Genomic DNA, 20,229 nt, shown 5'->3' on the forward strand with positions numbered 1-20,229 from the left:
AAAGGGTAGCAGAGTAACCCAAAACATCAGTTTTTACTTTAGCTCCCTAGTATCTGCAGTTAAATTATCTTGCCAGTGACACTTTATGAATTAAACACTTTAAATTCAGAAAGAATCTTACAGGTCAACTAGTCCAACCTTTTCATGTCACAGTTGAGAGAACTGAATCTCAAAAAAGCTGGAGTTAGCTAATTAGTTACATGGCAAGGCTTAAAAGTCAGGTTCATCCATCCATCCATTTATTCCCCCATTAGTTCATCCATCCATCCATCTTCCTATGCATCCATCCATCCACCTATGCAACCAACAAATATTTACCGAATACCCACTGTGCAGACACTTGCTTGATGTTGAGGATATAATGATCAACAAAACAAGACATGGTTTATCTTCTTCTGGAAGAGACAAATATTAATTGAATGGTTATATTAATTTATGGTCATGAAGGAGAACTACATTATGTTTTGAGAGAATATAGTGGGGGCTGACTTTGCCTCATAGGTGAGGATGGCAAGGAAGGCTTACCTTAGGTCACGAAGTTGAAGAGCTGAGATGTAAGTTTGTTAACCAGGCAGTGAAGAAGAAGAATGCACTATGAAAACCCATGTGCTGTGAGGAAGGTAAGAATAGCACATTTGATGAACTTGAAATAGGCCAATGGAGCTGGAAAGCAAAGAGCAAGTGAGGACATGATTCAAGATAGGGCTGAAAGACAGACAGGGGCTATAGAAAGGGACCATCTCTTGTCCAAGCGAGTTGGTGTGAAGATGTAAGGCTTGGACCTGAGCCACTATTTTGCTACAGTGAAGGGCCAGTCAAGAGATCAGCATGAAAGCACATAGTGCCAACAACATGGATGGCTAAGAAGATACCAGTGGAAACCAGGTCTGTGGTGGCACTGCATGAGCTGCAAGGTCAGATTGCATTATTTCATTACAAAGAAATAATATGGGACCACTCAATTGTGGTTGTTACCTGAGTGAGTTTAAATTGGATTTTTTGTCATTCATAATTTAAAATGTCTTCTTCAAATAGGGAGTCAGCCAAATTAAAATGGTAACCACTATGTACTTGATATGAGGTTTGTGATTTGGTTAGTAATAAATGTGGGCGGCAAGCTTTGTGGTATCAAGAGGATGAGGTGGCCCCTCGTTCCTGTGGAGGATATGATTGGCTCATTTGAATAGTTCTGCAGTCTGTCAGGGAGCTGAAACCTGTTACTCAGGGATAAGCAGGAACTGTGTTTAGTCCCTGTGACAAGGAGGATTTTGAGCTAGGGGACCCTGTCTTTGGTAGCCTTTACACCACAGGATCTCTGTTCTTGCTTAAAAATCTAAGTGGGGCTAGCCTAGTTATTTCTGGCTCCTGGCTCATCTCCATGTTACTTTGGGAATAAGACACCAAAACAGTTTTGTTTCTTTTCAGGGTTTGTATCTCTACTTTACCTCTGTCAACCTTCTGGGTTGGATTAGAGTGTGTCAGAGGTTTTTTGATTTTGGGATTGCCCTAAATATGACTGATTAAGTAATAATTCAAATAGTTTCACTGTTTATACTCTTAATTTTGAAGCTCTATACTCTTAGGTCAGGTTCCTTTGAAGCAGAGCCTGGAGCAGGAAGTCAGGTGTTTAGGATATATTGCAGGAAGAACTTTTAAAGGAAGGAAGAAGCAGGATAGAAAAGAGGTGGTGGAAGCTGAACAAAGAAGTGGTTTCACTTCTTTAGGGAGAGGCTCTGGACTACAAACCATACCTTGGAGTTATCCCTGTCTTGAAGGAAGTGGTCTCTTTTGCATCCCTGTATCAGTCAGCCATTGACCACGGGCCGTGGGATGGGGTAACTTCCTGGCGGAGATGGCTACCATCAGCCCAGGACAATTCTGCAGAGGAAGGCAGCTAGGATATTGGTGCCCTTGCCTGGTAAATGGGATCTGGGAAGGGCACCGGTTACATCTACTACTTATACTTAAGCTTGCTTAACTTATTCAACAACGCTAAAAGGCAGACATTATCATTTTCCCCATTTTTCAGATGACGAAAGTGTAGCATAGAAAAAGCATTCCAACCCAGAGAAACCTGTGCCCATTTTAAAGCATTACAGGGAAGCATGCCTGATAATTCCAATGTCTCTTCTAGCTCTTTATTTTATGCTTTAAATCTAATTCAATTCATGAAATATGCATTGATCACTGAAACGGTTTAGAGTTGTCTTATAGGAGTGTTTTATGGAATAGCCTGTGTTGTGTTGTGTGCCTCTCCATTGGAGGCTTTGATGTTGAAAGACCCCTGGACCCATTTCATCCAACACTTCAAATTACATAATTAACTATGCATACATTTTTTGATTCAGTCTCAAACTGTCTGATGAGTTTGTTCTTCTTAAATCATCCGTGCAAAGTATCTGTTCATAAAATATGTCTTTTAATGAGGAAATATAACAATGGATTTTCATTTAAGTCAGTAATTAAGGAATATCATGGATACGATCATTACCTCAGCTTTCAGCAATTTTTTTTCCTCATGAGCATTTTTATCCTTAAGCAAATAGCTTGAATGAAAGAGGAGGATGACTAACGATTTTCAGGTTAAGACCAGACATTTTGCCTTCCCAAGTGTTTGGTGCAAAAGAGAAATGGCTGTGGACTATGGACCCTCTGTGAAAGATGGGCCTTACAATTTTACTTTCTTGCTTACAAAAATGGGATGGTCATCCATCATTGGTGATCCCTGGGGAGAAAGGGGAGATTGCTAGGTAGGTTGAGCTTTTGCCTAAGATTTTCTAAATTGTATTTATTCATACATGACATAGTTTAATATTCAAAGTAATATTATAGCAAAAAGTCTCCCTCCCTCATTCTGCAGGTACCCAGTTCCACTTCCCAAAGGCAACAATGTTGTCAGTTTCTTGATTATTTTATTTTTCAGAGATGTTTTATGAATATTCAAGCAAGCACATGTAAATATTTCCCATGATTTTTGAAAATTCAATGCTTAGGGTGGCAGCAGGAAAATTCATGTATTACTTTCCTAGGCCTGCTATAACAAACCAGATGGCCTAAAACAACAGAAACTTACTACCTCCACATTTCTGGAGGCCAGAAGTCCAAAAGCAAGGTATCCACAGGGCCATGCTCTCTCTCAAGACTCTAGGGAAGAATCATTCCCTGCCACTTACTAGTTTCTGGTGGTTATCAGCAATCCTTAGCATTCTTTGGCTTGTAGGTGCATCACTCCAATCTCTGCCTCTGTTGTCATATGGCATTCACCCTGAGTGCCTCTGTTTCCTAATTTACCTCTTACTATAAGGATATCCGTCCATACTCCAATCCGGTGTGACTTCATTTTAACTTGATTATACTGTAAAGACCCTATTTCCAAATAAGGTCACATTCACAGGTAAGGTGGTTAGGACTTGAATGCTGCCTTCCTCCGGTGCAATGTATACTTCAGAATTCTCTGCAGGATCAGGTTGAAACGGAGCTCCCAGTGACAGCCCATGATGGCTCACTTTCTTCCCCTGCCTCATCCTGCTTTTGTCACTACTCTTCTCCTGAGAGCTCTCGGCAGTAATCACAGGCACAAGCATTCATAAACCCAACCCAAGACAGTTGTAAGTTCTTCAATTTGTAGTTTTGTTATTACTCATTATTCTTTTTTTATTATCTATTATTATTTTCTTCTTCTTTTTTTAATTACTACAGGCGACAGCCTTGCATTTCAGTCTGGTAATTATGGAAGATGAGCAGGACCATACTTTGGGCAAAGCAATACAAGGGAATGAAGCAAGAATGCAAATTAAGTGAGTCTCGGAGGAAGTGTAGCCAGCAGCAGGGTGGAGGGAAGGAGTGGCCTGGAACCAGGAGGGGATTGAGTCAGCAGGAAACAACCAAAGCAAATTGTAGAAGTAAGCCTTCCTGTTTATTTAAGAAGAGGATTCACAACAAAGCCTGGACTACTGATAAATGAGATGGGACTTTTACATTGGGAAGCAGAAGTAAATGGAACTTATCTTGTCTGCATAGGCTGTTGGCATGCTAGTTTCCAATTGCTGCTGTAACAAATTGCCACAAACTGAGTGGCTTAAAGCAACACAACGTATTATCTTACAGTTCTGAATGTCAGAAGCGCAAAATGGGTTTGCAGGGCTGCGTTCCTTCTGGGTGCTCTGAGGGAGGATCCATTTCCTTTTCTTTTCCAGCTTCTAGAGGCCATCTGCATTCCTTAATCTTTGGTTCCTTCCAGTGTTTAAAGCCAGCAGTGTAGCATCTTCCCATCTCTCTCTCTGTTCTTTTACTTCTGTCATCACATCTCCTCTCTGACTATGACTACTCTTGTATGTCTTTTACAAGGATGCTTGTGAATACACTGGGCATACATAGGTAATCCAGGATAATCTCCCCATCTCAAGATCCTTATTTAATATATATATTTAATAACATCAAAAAAATTCCTTTTGCCATGTAAGGTCACATATTCACAGGTTCTCAGTATTAGGTCATGGGCATCTTTCCAGGATTGGGTATTACTCTGCCTCTCACAGGCCTGGACATAAAAGTTATACTTGCAGCTGGGCATGGTGGCACATGCCTGTGATTCCAGCACTTTGGGAGGCTGAGGTGGGAGAATTGCTTGATTCCAGGAGTTTGAGACCAGCCTGGTCAACATAGTGAGACCCCCATCTCTATTTTTTTTTTTAAAGTTATACTTGCCTTTCTATATATGGCTTCATGATCAATGCCTGGAGTCAATTTTCCTGAGTTAACAGTAACTGATTATCTAAAGACTGCTCTTGGAATGCTATCTGCACTAACTTCTCGCTCTTTTAATTTAGTCCTTGCCAGATCTTGGATCTGGACCGAGGTAGACCCTGCCCCCCATTACCAAGGCTATGGTTCTGTGTCACACAGTCCCTGAGAGTATAGGAGCTGTGTCTATCCATGAACATGGCTTTCTTTTGGATGATTCGATAAGGGGAGAACTGTGAGCACCATTTCCAGTAGGCCCGTCCAACATGAACTTTTTGACTACATTCTTTTGAGAACTCACCAAAGCCACAAAGAACAGGATGAAATGACTCTTTTTGGCCATTAAGAGTGTCTATGTATATTCAGCTGAAAATTCATAGCCACTAATGAAGCAGGGGGAGTTAGAAAAAAATTCAGCATAAGCCCCACTTCAGTCTCACCCTCAATCTCTCTCTTTCTGCCTGATTTGTCATGTATTACACTTCTTTATACTTTTTTCAACACAAAATCAGGTTCAGGGCTCCAGACATAGTTTCTAGTCCATGCAAATAAATCCCAGAATGACTGTTTACTAAGACTCTAAGATAAGGTGGCATGTGCTTTCTCTGTCCGTTAAATAAAGATTACTTTATGAACAGCAATTCATGATTAATGTCAGCCAAAGGAGGAATAGTGTCAGAGGGTACTGTCATTTGATATTGGTAATTTTCCTTTTGCCTTCCTCAGATCACTGTCGAAGATCATTGAGAGTAAAGTTAGCTAGGCATTATTTTTCCCAGTAAAGTATATCTGACTGAACAATTTCCTGTTTCCTGTGTATGCATTCCTGTCCTGATATGAAATAAATAGTTGAACCTCCAGCAAGAGCTGTATCATGTCTTCTGCTCCTTATATCTAGAGTTCATGCTTTTGTATCCTCCTTCTCATTAATTTCCTTGGTCTTCTTTCTCTTTCCCTTTACACTGTTTAAGATTTCTATCCACTGTATTCCTTACATTCTTCATTCTAATGCCTCCTACATGAACAGGATCCTGGTCATCACATGGATGATTTGGTAAGAGCTAAAGGTGGAAAACTAGGCTGCTCTACTTTTAAGATAGAGTATCACAAAAAAATTATCTGAAGATTTTGAGTTGCTTGCCATCTAATTTCTAAAGCTCACTAGCTATTTTCCTGGAATAACATTGGTTTGAGCCACATGCTGTTTCTGACAATTCATTATTCCTAATATAATGCAGAAAAGGAGGTATTGATTAAAGGTCAGATTCAGGCACATTGCCTAGTCACTTTCGGCAGTCCAAGATGTGGAACTGTGTTGATGAATTCTGGGTATCACTGACATGCTTCAGGAAACCAAGAGGCTGTTTGAAAGGCATTTTTTCACTCTTCAATCTTTCTTGCTAGCGGACTGTGACAATTTTGTACAGGGCAGGAATAATATCCTTTCTTAATATGTTTCTCTCAATCTGAAGAATATAAATGAGTTGATGATTAGGGCTATGAAGCATACAGGAGTCCCTATCAGTCTAATATGTGTCTGAGATTTGAGCCATTTATTTTGCCAGCTCAATATTTTCCTAATGCCAAGAAGAAATTTAGCAGGATTAGAAACCCTATGAAATTTTTCACTTGGGCATCACTGTGGAAAAGACTGGATATGATCCGATCTGCAGCCAACTTGTTTTAAGTAATAATAATAATAATAATAAAGGAAATAAAAAGACGCTTTACTTCAGCAAGGAGCAATAATGTACTGTTAGGGGAAATAAGCAAAATTATTTCAGAACTTGACCAAGCTTTGTGACAGGGATTGTAAAAAACACTAGACAGAGGATTTTATGTGTTCATTTGAATTGATTGAACGTTTATTTAAGACAGTAATAGGTATAAGACAAATAGAAAATTCTTTCTCCATTGAGAACCATTGGCCTAAGGGAAACATTTTTATTGGCAAACCGTACATCAAAATGCAATGTTATTAGTTTCATTTTTAAAAACAGAGATAATCAGTAATTACTCAATAGGTTTTTTACAATTTTAAAACATTTTATTATGAAAATTTCAAACAGCCGGGCACGGTGGCTTATGCCTGTAATCCCATCACTTTGGGAGGCCGAAGCGGGTGGATCACGAGGTCAAGAGATCGAGACCATCCTGGTCAACATGGTGAAACCCCGTCTCTACTAAAAATACAAAAAATTAGCTGGGCATGGTGGCGTGTGCCTGTAATTCCAACTACTCAGGAGGCTGAGGCAGGAGAATTCCCTGAACCCAGGAGGCAGAGGTTGCGGTGAGCCGAGATCGTGCCATTGCACTCTAGCCTGGGTAACAAGAGTGAAACTCCGTCTCAAAAAAAAAAAAAAAGAAAAGAAAATTTCAAACATACACAATATTAGTTAGAACAGTATAATAAATCCCCATGTATCCGTCACCAGCATCAACAATAATCATCATTTTGCCAATCTTTCAACTTCTTTTAAAAATAAGAAATATATGGCTCATGTCTTATAGACTTCCTATTCAATTTCTTGCCTAGTCATTTCTGTTCCTTATGGACTTTAAGACATCACATCTTAATTTCAGTAATTTTCTTACATTTTACTTCTCTGAGAAAACAGGCTATTCAGTTTGAGATCTGCCATTTCCCCTCTCTCTACTTAAAAATGCATTTCTTTTTTTTAAAATATTTTCTTTTTCTTTCTTTTTTTGGCGGGGGAGGAAGGCAGGAAGGGAGGGAAGGAGGACGGTAGGGAGGAAGGAAGGCATGAAGGAAGGAAGGAAGGGAAGAAGGGGGGAGGAAGGGAGAGAGGGAGGGGGGGAAGGAAAGGGAAGGAAGGAAGGAAATCAAGCAATGAGAGAGACATTGCTGACCTGGATCTAGAGGTTTACAAGTTGATTTCTTTTTTTGAGAGAAGGAAAGAAAAAAAAATAAGTAAAGGAGAGGAAGAAAGAGGAAGAGAAAGAGGGAGAGTAAACGGAAATATTGCTTTATTCTGAAAAAAATTGGGTATTAATAATGGCCCATCAATGTTTCATTTAAACTTATGAGTAGGTGTGATCTGGTATTGACAAGAATGTATATTTTGTGTATTTGAAGCGGGGAGCTCTATAAATATTTATTAAGTTTACTTGTTCCGGATCTGAGTTCAAGTCCTTGATATCCTTATTAATTTTCTGTCTCATTGAGTTTAAGTCTTTATGTATCTGGGTGTTAGGATCGTTAGCTCTTGTTGCATTGATCCTTTTACCACTGTATCTTTGTTGCTTTAAAATCTATTTTCTCTGATACGAGATTTGCAACTCCTGCTTTTTATTTATTTATTTATTTATTTTTGCTCTCCATTTGGTTGGTAAATCTTTCTCCATCCCTTTGTTTTGAGTCTTTGTGTATCCTTGCGTGTGAAATGTGTCTGGATGTAGCATACCGTTGGGTTTTGGCTGTGTCTTTTGATTGGGGGATTTAGTCGATTTAAATTTAGAATTACTGCAATTTGATGTTAACTGGCTGTTTTATCCATTCGTTGATGTAAATTCTTCTTTATGTTGGTGCTCTTTACTTTTTGGTATATTTTTAGAAAGGCTAATACTGGTTATTTCTTTCTGTGTGTAATGCTTCTTTCAGAAGCTCTTGTAAAGCAGGCCTGGTGGTAATAAAATCTCTGAGTTCTTGCTTGTTCATAAAAGATTTTATTTTTCCTTCAGTTGTGAAACTTAGTTTGGCTGGATATGAAATTCTGGGCTGAAGGTTCTCTTCTTTGAGGATGTTGAATATTGGCCCCCACTCTCTTCTGGCTTGTAGAGTTTCTGCTGAGAGATCTGCTATAAGTCTGATAGGCTTGCCTTTGTGGGTAACCTGACCTTTCTCTCTGGCTGCCCTTAGCATTTTCTCCTTCGTTTCAACCCTGGTGAATCTAATGATTATGTGCCTTGGGGTTGCTCTTCTTGAGGAATATCTTTGTGGTGTTCTCTGTATTACCTGAGGTTGAATATTGTCCTGCTTTGCTAGTTTAGGAAAATTTTCCTGAATAATATCCTGAAGGGTATTTTCCAGCTTGGATTCATTCTCTCCATCGCATTGAGGTACACCTATCAAACATAAATTTGGTCTTTTCACATAGTCCCACATTTCTTGGAGACTTTGCTCATTCCTTTTTATCCTTTTTTCTCTAATCTTTTCTTCACGTTTTATTTCATTAAGTTGGACTTTGACCTCTGATATCCCTTCTTCTGCTTGAACAATTCGAGTGTTTAAACCTGTGCATACTTCTCGGAGTTCCTGTATTGTATTCTTCAGTTCCATTAATTCACTCATACTCCTCTCTAAGTTGTCTATTCTCAATAGGATTTCATCAAACCTTTTTTCAAAGTTCCTAGTTTCTGTACGTTGGGCTACAACATGTTCTTTTAACTCACCGAAGTTTGTTATTATCCATTCCTTGAAGAGTGATTCTGTCATCAGGAGGCGCTTGTTCTCCATCAAGCCTTGTTCCATTGTTGATGTGGAACTGTGATCATCTTTAGAGGGAGAGGTGTTCTGATTTTGAGTATTCTCAGCTTTTTTACGCTGGTTTCTTCCAGTCATTGTAAATTTATCCTCTTGTCGTCTTTGAATTTACCAATTTTCAGATTAGGTCTCTTGAGTGTGCGTCCAGGTTGTTAGTTCCCAGGGCCAGAGCAGCAGAGTTAAAACTGATGGTGCTTTTCTTCCCAGGATTCTCCTGTCGGGCTTCCTTCTTGTGTCCGTAATGGGCGACTCTGCCTTCCCGGGGCTCCAAACCTCGGTCAGAAGGGGAACCGGTCCCGTTTACTCTGCGCCGAGTGCTGCCACGCCGAGGTGCCGTCACAGCCGCTGCACTGGGCTCTGGTGTTGTGCTGGGGGCCCTTGTGGGTCCTCTGAACCTGTTTACTCTGCTCTGAGAGCTGCCGCGCCGAGGTGCCAGCAGAACCGCTGCGCTGGCCACGAGAGTCGCGCTGGTGACCCGTGTGGCTCCTCTACTAGGAATCTTCTGCTCCGTGAGGGACCAGAATTTGTCTGAAAGTGTGGCGTCCTCTAGTTCTCCATGCCTTCACTGAGAGCTGCAATCCCGGGATGTTAGCGATCGGCCATCTTGGATCGTTCCGGAAAAATGTATTTCTTATCTTAGAATTATACTTGATTTCTTCCATCTTCTCCTTTTATTTTTTCTTATTGTAGAGAAATAAAGTTTTTCCTTGTGAAGTTAAACTTCTTACTATTTGGTCACATTTGTCTCCTCCAGAATTGTGTCCTATTCATTTTCTCTCCTCAATTTTCTGTCTTTAGTCTTCCTCTTGACTCCTTTATCTCTGCCAATAAACACACTCAGATATTCCCTGGACTCAAATGGCAGGGCTACTGGGAATATCTTTGAATTTTTTTTGAATTTCAATTTTTTTTGTAGAGATGGGGGTCTTACTATGTTGCCCAGGCTGTTCTGGAACTCCTGGCCTCAAGCGATCCTCTCACCTTGGAACATCTCTTGAATTAACCATTCTCACCAAAGTAGCTCTGAATTAAGCCTTCTCTTTTAAGGTTATTCTTTTCCCCCCCACACTTTAACTGTGGGAAAATGCCTGATTATTCTATTTATTTTTCCTCTAGCCAGCCCCCAAGAATCCATATTATTTCATTAACTTTGTACTTGCCCCCAAATAAGGGGTTGTATTTTCCAAAGATGGTCACAATAATGTCTTTTGTCCCACATGTTCTTCTTGTAGTATGACCTTTATACTCCTCCCATTGGGTTATAGGGTCTGTGTCCCCTCCCCTTGAATTGGATGAACCTTCGTCACTGCCTTGACCATTTAAGTATGGCAAAAATGACACTATGTGACTTCTGGCATAGGTCATAAACATGCCATACACTTCCCTCTTGCTCTCTTTTGTTTTTGTTTTACAAAGTTTAGCATCTGCTGAACCTCTTGCTCTCTTGGAGCCCTGCCACCATGCTGTGAAGAAGCTCAAACTAGTCCACATGTAGAGACCACATGGAGAGATGGAGAAGCCATGTGTAAGTGTTCCAGCCAACAGTCAGCCTCAACTACCAGACATGTGAGTGAGGAAGCCTTCAAGATGACTATAGTCTCCAGTCATTGAGTCACCTCCAGACTTGGAAACTTCTCAGCGGAGGCCCCAGACATTGTAGAGCAGAGACAAGTCTTCCCCATAGTATATTGTTCAAATTTCTAGCCTACATAATCTATGAGCATAATAAATGACTATTTTCAACAACTTTTGGGTGGTTTGTCTCCCAGCAGTAGCCCTGAAATGCCCAGCTTTCCCTCGCTCAACGTACCAGCTCTAGTTCACACATACATCCTCTTGGCAGTTTCTGGACTAGTCTCTTGGCCTTAAGGATCTCTCCAATGGATGCAATGCTGCTCTCATGTCTCACCTGAACACAGTGTTCTCCTGTTTTTAAAATTTTTTTCTGTCACCTTTTTCATTTGGTCCTCAACACCAAGGACTTGGCAGAACAGGTATTATTACAAGAGCCATTTTGCAGATGAGGAACTGAGATTTGAGTAAAGGGAGGTTTAAATGCCTTTCAAAGTAGCTTGTAGAACTGGGACTAGAACTACAAGAGGAGATTTACTCTAGAATACAGAATTTTGAAAACTCATTTTTTCTCACAGAATCCTTTCTGGAAACACCTATTCATGTTTAAAGGAGACTGGTTCCCAAGGAACTCAGCTTGGGAAATATCTTATATTTGAGTTTCCTCTTTTTTTTTTTTTGAGATGGATTCTCTCTCTGTTTCCCAGGCTGGAATGCAGTGGCGTGATCTTGACTCACTGCAACCTCCACCTTCTGGGTTGAAGTCATTCTCCCACCTCAGCCTCCCGAGTAACTGGGACTACAGGTACATGCCACCGTGCCTAGCTAATTTTTATATTTTTAGTAGAGATGGGGTTTCACTATGTTGGCTAGACTGGTCTCGAACTCCTGACCTCAAGTGATCTGCCCACTTTGGCCTCCCAAAGTGCAAGGATTACAGGCATGAGCCACCGTGCCTGGCTTCCTCTTTTTTTTTTTTAAGTTAATAGACAAGGCTTGAGAGACTCCATTTCCAAAGATAATTAAATCCTGTAAAAGATACAAAAAAGGAGAGGAATTGGAGGACAGAGGTGTTCTGTCGAGTCTTCCTAGTTTTTTCTATGTGGTGAGAATTTTTGTGTGCTTGCACCTCTGTAACTTTTCTTTTTTTTTTTTTTTTAGGCAGAGTTTTGCTCTTATAACCCAGGCTCGAGTGCAATGGCGCGATTTTGGCTCACCACAACCTCCGCCTCCTGGGTTCAGGCAGTTCTCCTGCCTCAGCCTCCTGAGTGGCTGGGATTACAGGCACGTGCCACCATGCGCAGCTAATTTTTTGTATTTTTAGTAGAGACGGGGTTTTGCCATGTTGACCAGGATGGTCTCGATCTCTTGACCTCGTGATCCACCTGCCTCGGCCTCCCAAAGTGCTGGGATTACAGGCTTGAGCCACCGTGCCTGGCCTTGTAACTTTTCTATCAGACAAGAGAGCTCCACTCTTGGTGTCCCAGATGAGATGAGAGAAGGAAAAATGTAAATGGAGATATCAGTGCTCTTTTAACCATAGACCACCAGGAGCACACTTGATTAAACAAGTCCAGTTTATTATTCATTACAGGGAACCATCGGTTATCTAAGTAAGAGGGTATTAGGAAGAAACATATGATAGGATTTGAGCTCCAATTGGGAGAGTTAGGAGAGAGTCTAAGGAAGCAGGAGTTCTGTCTAGATTGGATGTTGACAGACAGTGAGGGTAATTCTATGACTGGGTATTTTGTGTGTGACACAGTGACATTTTTGTTTGTGCTTAAATAAAATTAGGAAGTGGCCAGTGGCCTTGTTTTGTTTCATTTTATCATGGTCTCAGAGTAAACTTGTCTGAGGCTGGTGGTCTATGAGTTTATGTCCAAAGGAAGAACAAAAATGGTTTGCCTTTAAGCATCAGAGGAGTTCGTAAAAAATATTGAAGTCTAGTTGTGAATGTCAGATTAGTTTTGGACAGTGAAAGCTACTATTTTCTTTCTGAGAGGTCATTAGATATATATATTCTACACACACACACAGACACACACACACACACACACACACAGTCTCACTCTGTTGTCCAGGCTGAAGTGAAGTAATGTAATAGCTCACTGCAGCCTTGAACTCCTGGTCTCAAGTGATCCTCCCACTTCAGTCTCCCAAGCACAGGGACTACAGGTGTGTGCCACCATGCCTCCCAATTTATTTATTTTCATTTTTTGCAGAGACAGTGTCTCTCTATTTTGCCCAGGCTGGTCTTGAACTCTTGATCTCAAGAAATCTTCCCCTCCAGGCCTCCCAAAGTGCTCGAATTAAATGTGTGAACCAGCATGCCAGCCAGAGGTCATTCTTGATCAGCTCAAGCTCAAGTGTTAATGAGCACAGATCTCTTTATCTGTGGCCAAGACTCATCCAGAGACCATGACCTTGTTTGGGGTGGGGCCTTTACTTCTGGGTCATAGGAAATATAGCTAAGAGACTTTGTGAATAGTATCAGATCCTATTGCATAAAATCTTCAATGGACTAAAAGAGACTATTTAAAAAATACACACAAACCCTTCTAACCAAAATTTTTTAGAATTCTGAACCTTTCAATCGGTGCTTAGTAAGAAGAAAAAGATCCTCTTGATTTGGACCAAAAACACCCAAGAGGGATACTTACAGAATTACACTAGAATGGAGAGATAACATTTGTCATCTCAAAACCTGGCCCATAACGCAGCACTTGCCCTTTTTACACAACTGGTTAGTGTTAGATTTAGGAATAGAACTCAGGTCTCTGACTGCTAATTCAGTGCTATTAAATCCTTCGTGCCTAGCACATGACCTAGGACACAGTAGGTATCCAGGGAATAGTTACTAAATGAACTCATCACAGATATTTGGTTTGGAAACAGAGTATTCAAAGTGACAGTGAAATTTGTCACCATTGAACTGGCTGCTTTTAACTGGCCTCCCAACCAACCTTTCCCCTGCCCACCATCCTTAGCTTTAGCTGCTCTACCCATGGCTCTCGGTCTTCAAAATGAAAGTGAGGCTTGTGTAGTCCCTATTTCTTTTATAGCCTTGGCTCTCTCTCTGAGGCAAATCAAAGTTCATTGTCTTGGTTCTCTGGCAGTAGATCGCAGGAATAATCAATAACCAAAGAAAACCCTTTAAAGAGTTCTTCAAGTAGAAATGTAAGTTTTCTGGATATAAAAATGTTACAACACTTATTTTTCAGCATCAATCAAATTGGCACTCATGTACATAGGAACTGATAGCCTTCATAACAGCATGTAAAGCCAATTATATGTGTCCCTTTATGGCTCTTGATAGGTATGTTTTCCGTGGAAACAGTTAATCACATTTTAAATGGTTACTTTAGAACTTATAAGATCTGACACCATTCCTATATTTGATGATACTCCCCCAATGTTTTTAAAGAATAAGCCTGCAAAAGAGAAGTGAATATTTTCTCCTTATAGCAGTGTAGCTCTTAATTAATTGATCATCATCTTGTATTAGTGAGATAACTTTGATTCTGCTAATTGAAAATGAGACTATTTTCCTTAGCACAAAATAAAAGCAATATTAAATTACTTAGTCTTTGTCTGCTTAAGGGCCAAATATTAGTCAAGCAAGTTTATAGGAACAATTAATCAAAAAGTTTAACCGACTGATATTTTTAATGATTTTTCCAGTCACTCTGGTTGAGGAAACCTCTTACTTAACAGATTGACTTTCTCAGTAGTACAGAAGTTATTTTAATGAGGTCGAGGGAATGGATGGGAAGGGGGCCAGAAGTCAGAGTGAACCATATCACTGTCATCATGACATAAATGTGATGCTTTCACATAATTACTAATACTTCACAGAAGTCCCAGCAGGTGTAATTTATGTTTCTATTTTACTGATCAGGACACTGGGGATACAAGATGTTAAGAAATGTATCCAATGTAAGTGCTAGAAACAAGATTTAAATGCAAATGTTTGGATTCTAAATCCTATTCTAGCTCCAGCACATTTTTTGCTGTATCATTTAGCCTCATAATCTGATTCACATCAAAAGAAAATATGAGCATTGCCAGAATATAAACAGGTGAATAGACAAATGTTCAGAATAGTATCACTTACCATCATGCTCAGGAAATGATTGTTACACTTTTTACTCATACCTATTTGAAATACAATGTAATGGGCAGAGTTGATGGATTGGTAAAATATTCTTTGCCTGACTGGATATTGTGAAGTAACATTTAGTGAATAGTTATTGTTTTGGACATCACAAATTTCCTCTAAGAGTATGTGCTACTATGGAATACTAAGTGAATAGTTTCAGAAACAAGGGATCCAGTTTTCCCCAAATTATTTCTTTTCATACTGCAATGCTATATGGCTTTATCATGCTTAGCAACAGCAAAAGATACTATGCAAGAGTACAAGTTGTTATGATGTCACGGAGACATGATCTAGTGTGCAGAGGATGCTGCTGGACCTGGCCTTTTTATAAATTTATAGTCTAGACATCAACATAGAGGCAACAGAATGAAAATGCCTAAATCAGGGAACAGCAAACTTTTTCTGCAAAGGGCCAGATAGTAAATATTTTAGGCTTTTTGAGTCACATGGTCTTTCTTGCAGCTTCTCAGCTCTACTGTTGGAGTGCTTAAGTCGTCATAGATATACAGAAACAAAACGGGCGTGACTGAGCGCCAATACAACTCTATTTATGGACACTGTAATTTAAATACCATATAATTTTCACATCTCATGAAATCTTCTTTTGATTTTTTCCAACCATTTAAAAAATGTGAAAAACCACTCTTCACTCCCAGGTGGTACAAACACATCCAGCAGGCTGGAGTTGGCCCGTGGGCTGCTGTTTGTAGACCTCCCGCCTAAACACTACAGAATAGGCAGTAGGAGACTGGTGCTGGATGCAGAAGAGATGTGGGCTTGATTGGGAAAGAGGAAATGGACATTAGCACATAACCGATTACAGGTTTAGATAGGGACAGGGGAGAAAGCTTTTCTGAGTGGGCTGGTGTTTCTTCCCAGCCGCCATAGTGAGTGATGCTTGCTGCCCTAAGGAATTGTTGTTTTCAACAGATTCACTCAAAATGACTCACCAGCTTGAACAAAGCCGGGGAAGATTTCCTGCCTTTTATTCAAAGGAAGTAATTGGCCCACCTGCGTCTCTTAAATTAAGATTTCCAGAGCTCAGGCCTTTAAGCCTCTTAACATGGTTTACTTCTTACACCTATCATCAGAATAGAAGAATAGCTGCTTTTCTCATCTTTTCTTGTAAAACCTTGTTCAAAATGTACAAAGCACTTTATCCACACGATGTTTTATGGCTATTTCAGGGCCTAGATCATAGTAATTCAAAAGGAATAGTCATCATTATAGATAAATAAATGTGATCGTTACAGAAAATTTAAATGGCTTCCTGGTAAGTGTTGTGAGCAGCATTTGACAAGACATAGCTAATCTGGATTGCAGTTTCAGAAATGGGATTGGAATTTCTTGTCTGCCTTCCTCTCTATTTTGATTTTCTTTTTTATTGAGGAACAAATTATACAGAAAAATGCCTTCTATTTGGTGTATTGGTCTATGAGATTTGATAACCACATGGGACGTTGCATCTAACAGTTATGTAACTACCATGACAATCATGATATAGAACATTTCCATTGACCCTGCCGCCCCTTTCTAATAATCTTCTCCCTTCCCTCCCCCAAGCCCCTGGTAAACACTGATCTGGTTTCTGCCCTTATAGTTTTGCCTTTTTCAGAATGCCATGTAAATATTAACAGAATCAGACAGGATGTAGTCTTTTGAAGCCGGCTTCTTTTATCCAGCATAATGTATTTGAGATTCATCCATGTTGTTGCCTCTATCAGTAGTTTGTTCCATTTTATTGCTAAATAGCATTTCTTTTTTTAAAAAAAATTATTTTACTTTAAGTTCTGGGGTACATGTGCAGGATATGCAGATTTGTGACATAGGTAATCGTGTGCCGTGGTGGTTTGCTGCACCTATCAACCCGTCACCTAGGTATTAAGCCCCACATGCATTAGCTATTTATCCTGATGCTCTCCCTCCCGAAAACCCCCTGACAGGCCCCAATGTGTGTTGTTCCCCTCTCTGTGTCCATGTATTCTCATTGTTCAGCTCCCACTTATAAGTGAGAACATGTAGTGTTTGGTTTTCTGTTCCTGTATTGGTTTGCTAAAGATAAATTCTAGCTCCATCCATGTCACTGCAAAGGACATAATCTTATAGCTTTTTATGGCTGCATAGGATTCCATGGTGTATATGCACCACGTTTTCTTTATTCAGTCTATCATTGATGGGAATTTGCGCTGACTCCATGTCTTTGCTATTGTGAGTAGTGCTGTAATGAACATATGTATCTTTATAATAGAATAATTCATATTCCTTTGGGTATATACCCAGTAATGGGATTGCTGGGTCAAATAGTATTTCTGGTTCTAGGTCTTTGAGAAATCACCACAGTGGCTGAACTAATTTACATTCCCACTAACAGTGTAAAAGCTTTCCTATTTCTCCTCAGTCTCTCCAGCATCTGCTGTTTCTTGACTTTTTAATAAAGTAGTATTTCATTGGATGCATATACTACAGTTTGTTTACGTATTCTCCAATGGAGAATATTTGGGTTGTTTCCAGCTTTTCAGGATTATAAAGAAGGCCACTATAAACATTCATGACAGGTTTTTGTATGTTATAAGTTTGTATTGCTCTTGGGTATATTTCTAGAAATGAAATAATTACATTGTATGTTCAATATTTGTTTAAATTTATAAGAAACTCCCAAACTGTTTCCTCTGTCATTTTGCTGCCCACCAAGCAGAGCATGCGAGTTGTAGTTGCTCTGCCTCCTTGTCAGTGCCTCCTTATCAGAATTATCAGGTTTGAGTTTTGTTTTTTAATTCTGGCCATTCCAATAGGTGCATAGTATTATTTCATTGTGGTTTTAGTTTGCCTACTCAAATGGCCAGCAATGTTGAACATCATTTTGTATGTTTATTTGCGACCCATGTGTCTTCTTTGGTGAAATGTCTGTTCAAAATCTTTGCTCATTTTAAAAAATTAATTTTAATTTTAAATTCTGGGGTACGTGTGCAAGATGTACAGGTTTGTTACATGGGTAAAAGTGTGCCATGGTGGTTTGCTGCACCTATCAACCCATCACTTAGGTATTAAGCCCCACATGCATTAGCTATTTTTCCTAATGTTTTCCCTCCCCTCACCCACCACCACAGGCCCCAGTGTGTGTTGTTCCCCTCCCTGTGTCCATGTGTTCTCATTGTTTAGCACCCACTTATAAATGAGAACATGCAGTGTTTGGTTTTCTGTTCTTGCGTTGGTTGGCTGAGGATAACGTCTTTGCCTATTTTTAAATGAGTTGTTTGTTTTCTAACTTTTGAGTTTTTAGAGTTTTAAAATATGTATATTCTCATACAAGTCCTTCATTGGATATGTATTTTGTGAATATCTTCTCCTAGTTTGTGGCTTATCTTTTCATTTTCTTAACAGTACCTTTTGCAGAGAAAACAAAAACAAAATCACAGAAGAAATTATTTTGATAAAGTTCAATGACATTCTAGGAGCAAGGAGTACACATAGTACCCAAATCTTGATTTAAAATTTCCATTCTCCAATAAAAAGAACCAGGACTCCTTGGAGAAATGACTGATTTCCAGGAATGGGGCAGAGGAAATACAAGAAGAACCTGAAATAGCTTGTGGTGTCAGAAAGTAAAAGTGCTAAAAAAATTATGGAAACATGTTGAAAGGACATGGGAGCCAACTCAAAGGAGCTCTCAATGGCCAAATCTGGAACAATATATGCAACAAAACAAATAATGAAGTAATGCAATAAGATAAATAGAACAAGACAAATATCCACAAGTAAATACTACCATAAATAAATCAATTGAATAAGATAATTAATGGGAGAAGAAGGAAAAGGTTTTTTCATATAATTTCCATTAATAAACATAGAGGGAATGATGAAAATAGAAAACCACCACTAGGAAAGCACTACAGTCATAATCATTTCAGGCAAGAATTATTAATGGATGTTAAAATTAGTGGATGAAAGCTTAAGCAAAAATAAAATGTTAGCATGGCTTAAATGTATCTCCCCCCAAATATTTAGTAAATACAGTGGAAAAATAGTGACTTTACAGTGGAGAAACCAGATTGACACTACCTTCAAAATAACTTCATTGGTAATAGGGTAACTTGATATCATGTGCCACCTGATATAATGCACTGAGAAGGGCACAGTACCATTTCTACCGCTTTCTTACCAAAAATTCATTACCTGAATTTAATCATGCAGAACCATTATTCAAACTCGAACTGAGAAATATTATACAATATAACTGGCCAGTATTTTTCAAAGATGTCAATTTCACGAAAGACAAAGAAAGATTGACAAACTACATCAGTTTGTCAAAGACTTATGAATCATAATAACTGTATGTCAGGCAGGATCCTAGACGGGATCCTAGCCCAGAATAAAAGACATTGGTGGGACAACAACATGATAATGAAACGTAAATAAAGTTTGTATAGTTAGTAGTGTTGTACCGGTGTTAATATCTTAGTTTTGAAAAACGCACCATGTAAGAGGTAACATTAGGGGAAGCTTGGCGAAGGATATACAGAAACTCTCTGAACTGTCTTTGCAATCTTTTGTAAATCTAAAATTATTTAAATATAAACACTTTATTTAAAATGGAAAAATAATGCAACAACTTTTAAAATGGTTACATAAAAGAGGAAGGAGGAAACTGGGTAGAGGAGACAGAGATAGGAACTGGGTCTTCTGATAGATCTTATTTTATAAATTTAACTTTGGTATCATGTAAATATTTTACACAATTCTAAATAAAATGTAAAAACATGCCCCAAAAATCAAAACTGAAATAAAACAAACAAAACTAAGGGCATAGTAAGTTAGTGGCGAAATCTTGAGAAGAAATATTTCAAACGGTTTTAAACTACAGTAATTTAACTATATATTCCTAGTGATACATACTGTGGACAAAGAAAATGAAGCTAAAATTTTAGTTGTATCTTATGGGCCAGAGCTGGATCAGATGGCAACCCTCAGCTGCAAGAGAATGTGGAAAATTATTTGACTTTTCACTCTAGAATGAGGTGGCCAGGGAGAATGGTATTGGGAATGGCTTTGGGGTGGCCAATCAGCAGTGCCAGTCATTGGTATCTATTTGAGCCACCTCTTCCCTGTCCATTCACCTTGGGATAGGTAAAATATTTTCCCAATATCAGATAAAATAGTAATGGCAGCAATGCTTCAGCATCAAGTATTCTATAGCCATTTTACTGAGGGTGGGGTAGCTGCCATGACACAGTTGGGCAGCAAATCTCGA

The sequence above is a fragment of the Callithrix jacchus genome, chromosome X (genome assembly GCF_049354715.1).
Source record: "Callithrix jacchus isolate 240 chromosome X, calJac240_pri, whole genome shotgun sequence".
In the NCBI taxonomy this organism is placed as follows: domain Eukaryota; kingdom Metazoa; phylum Chordata; class Mammalia; order Primates; family Cebidae; genus Callithrix; species Callithrix jacchus.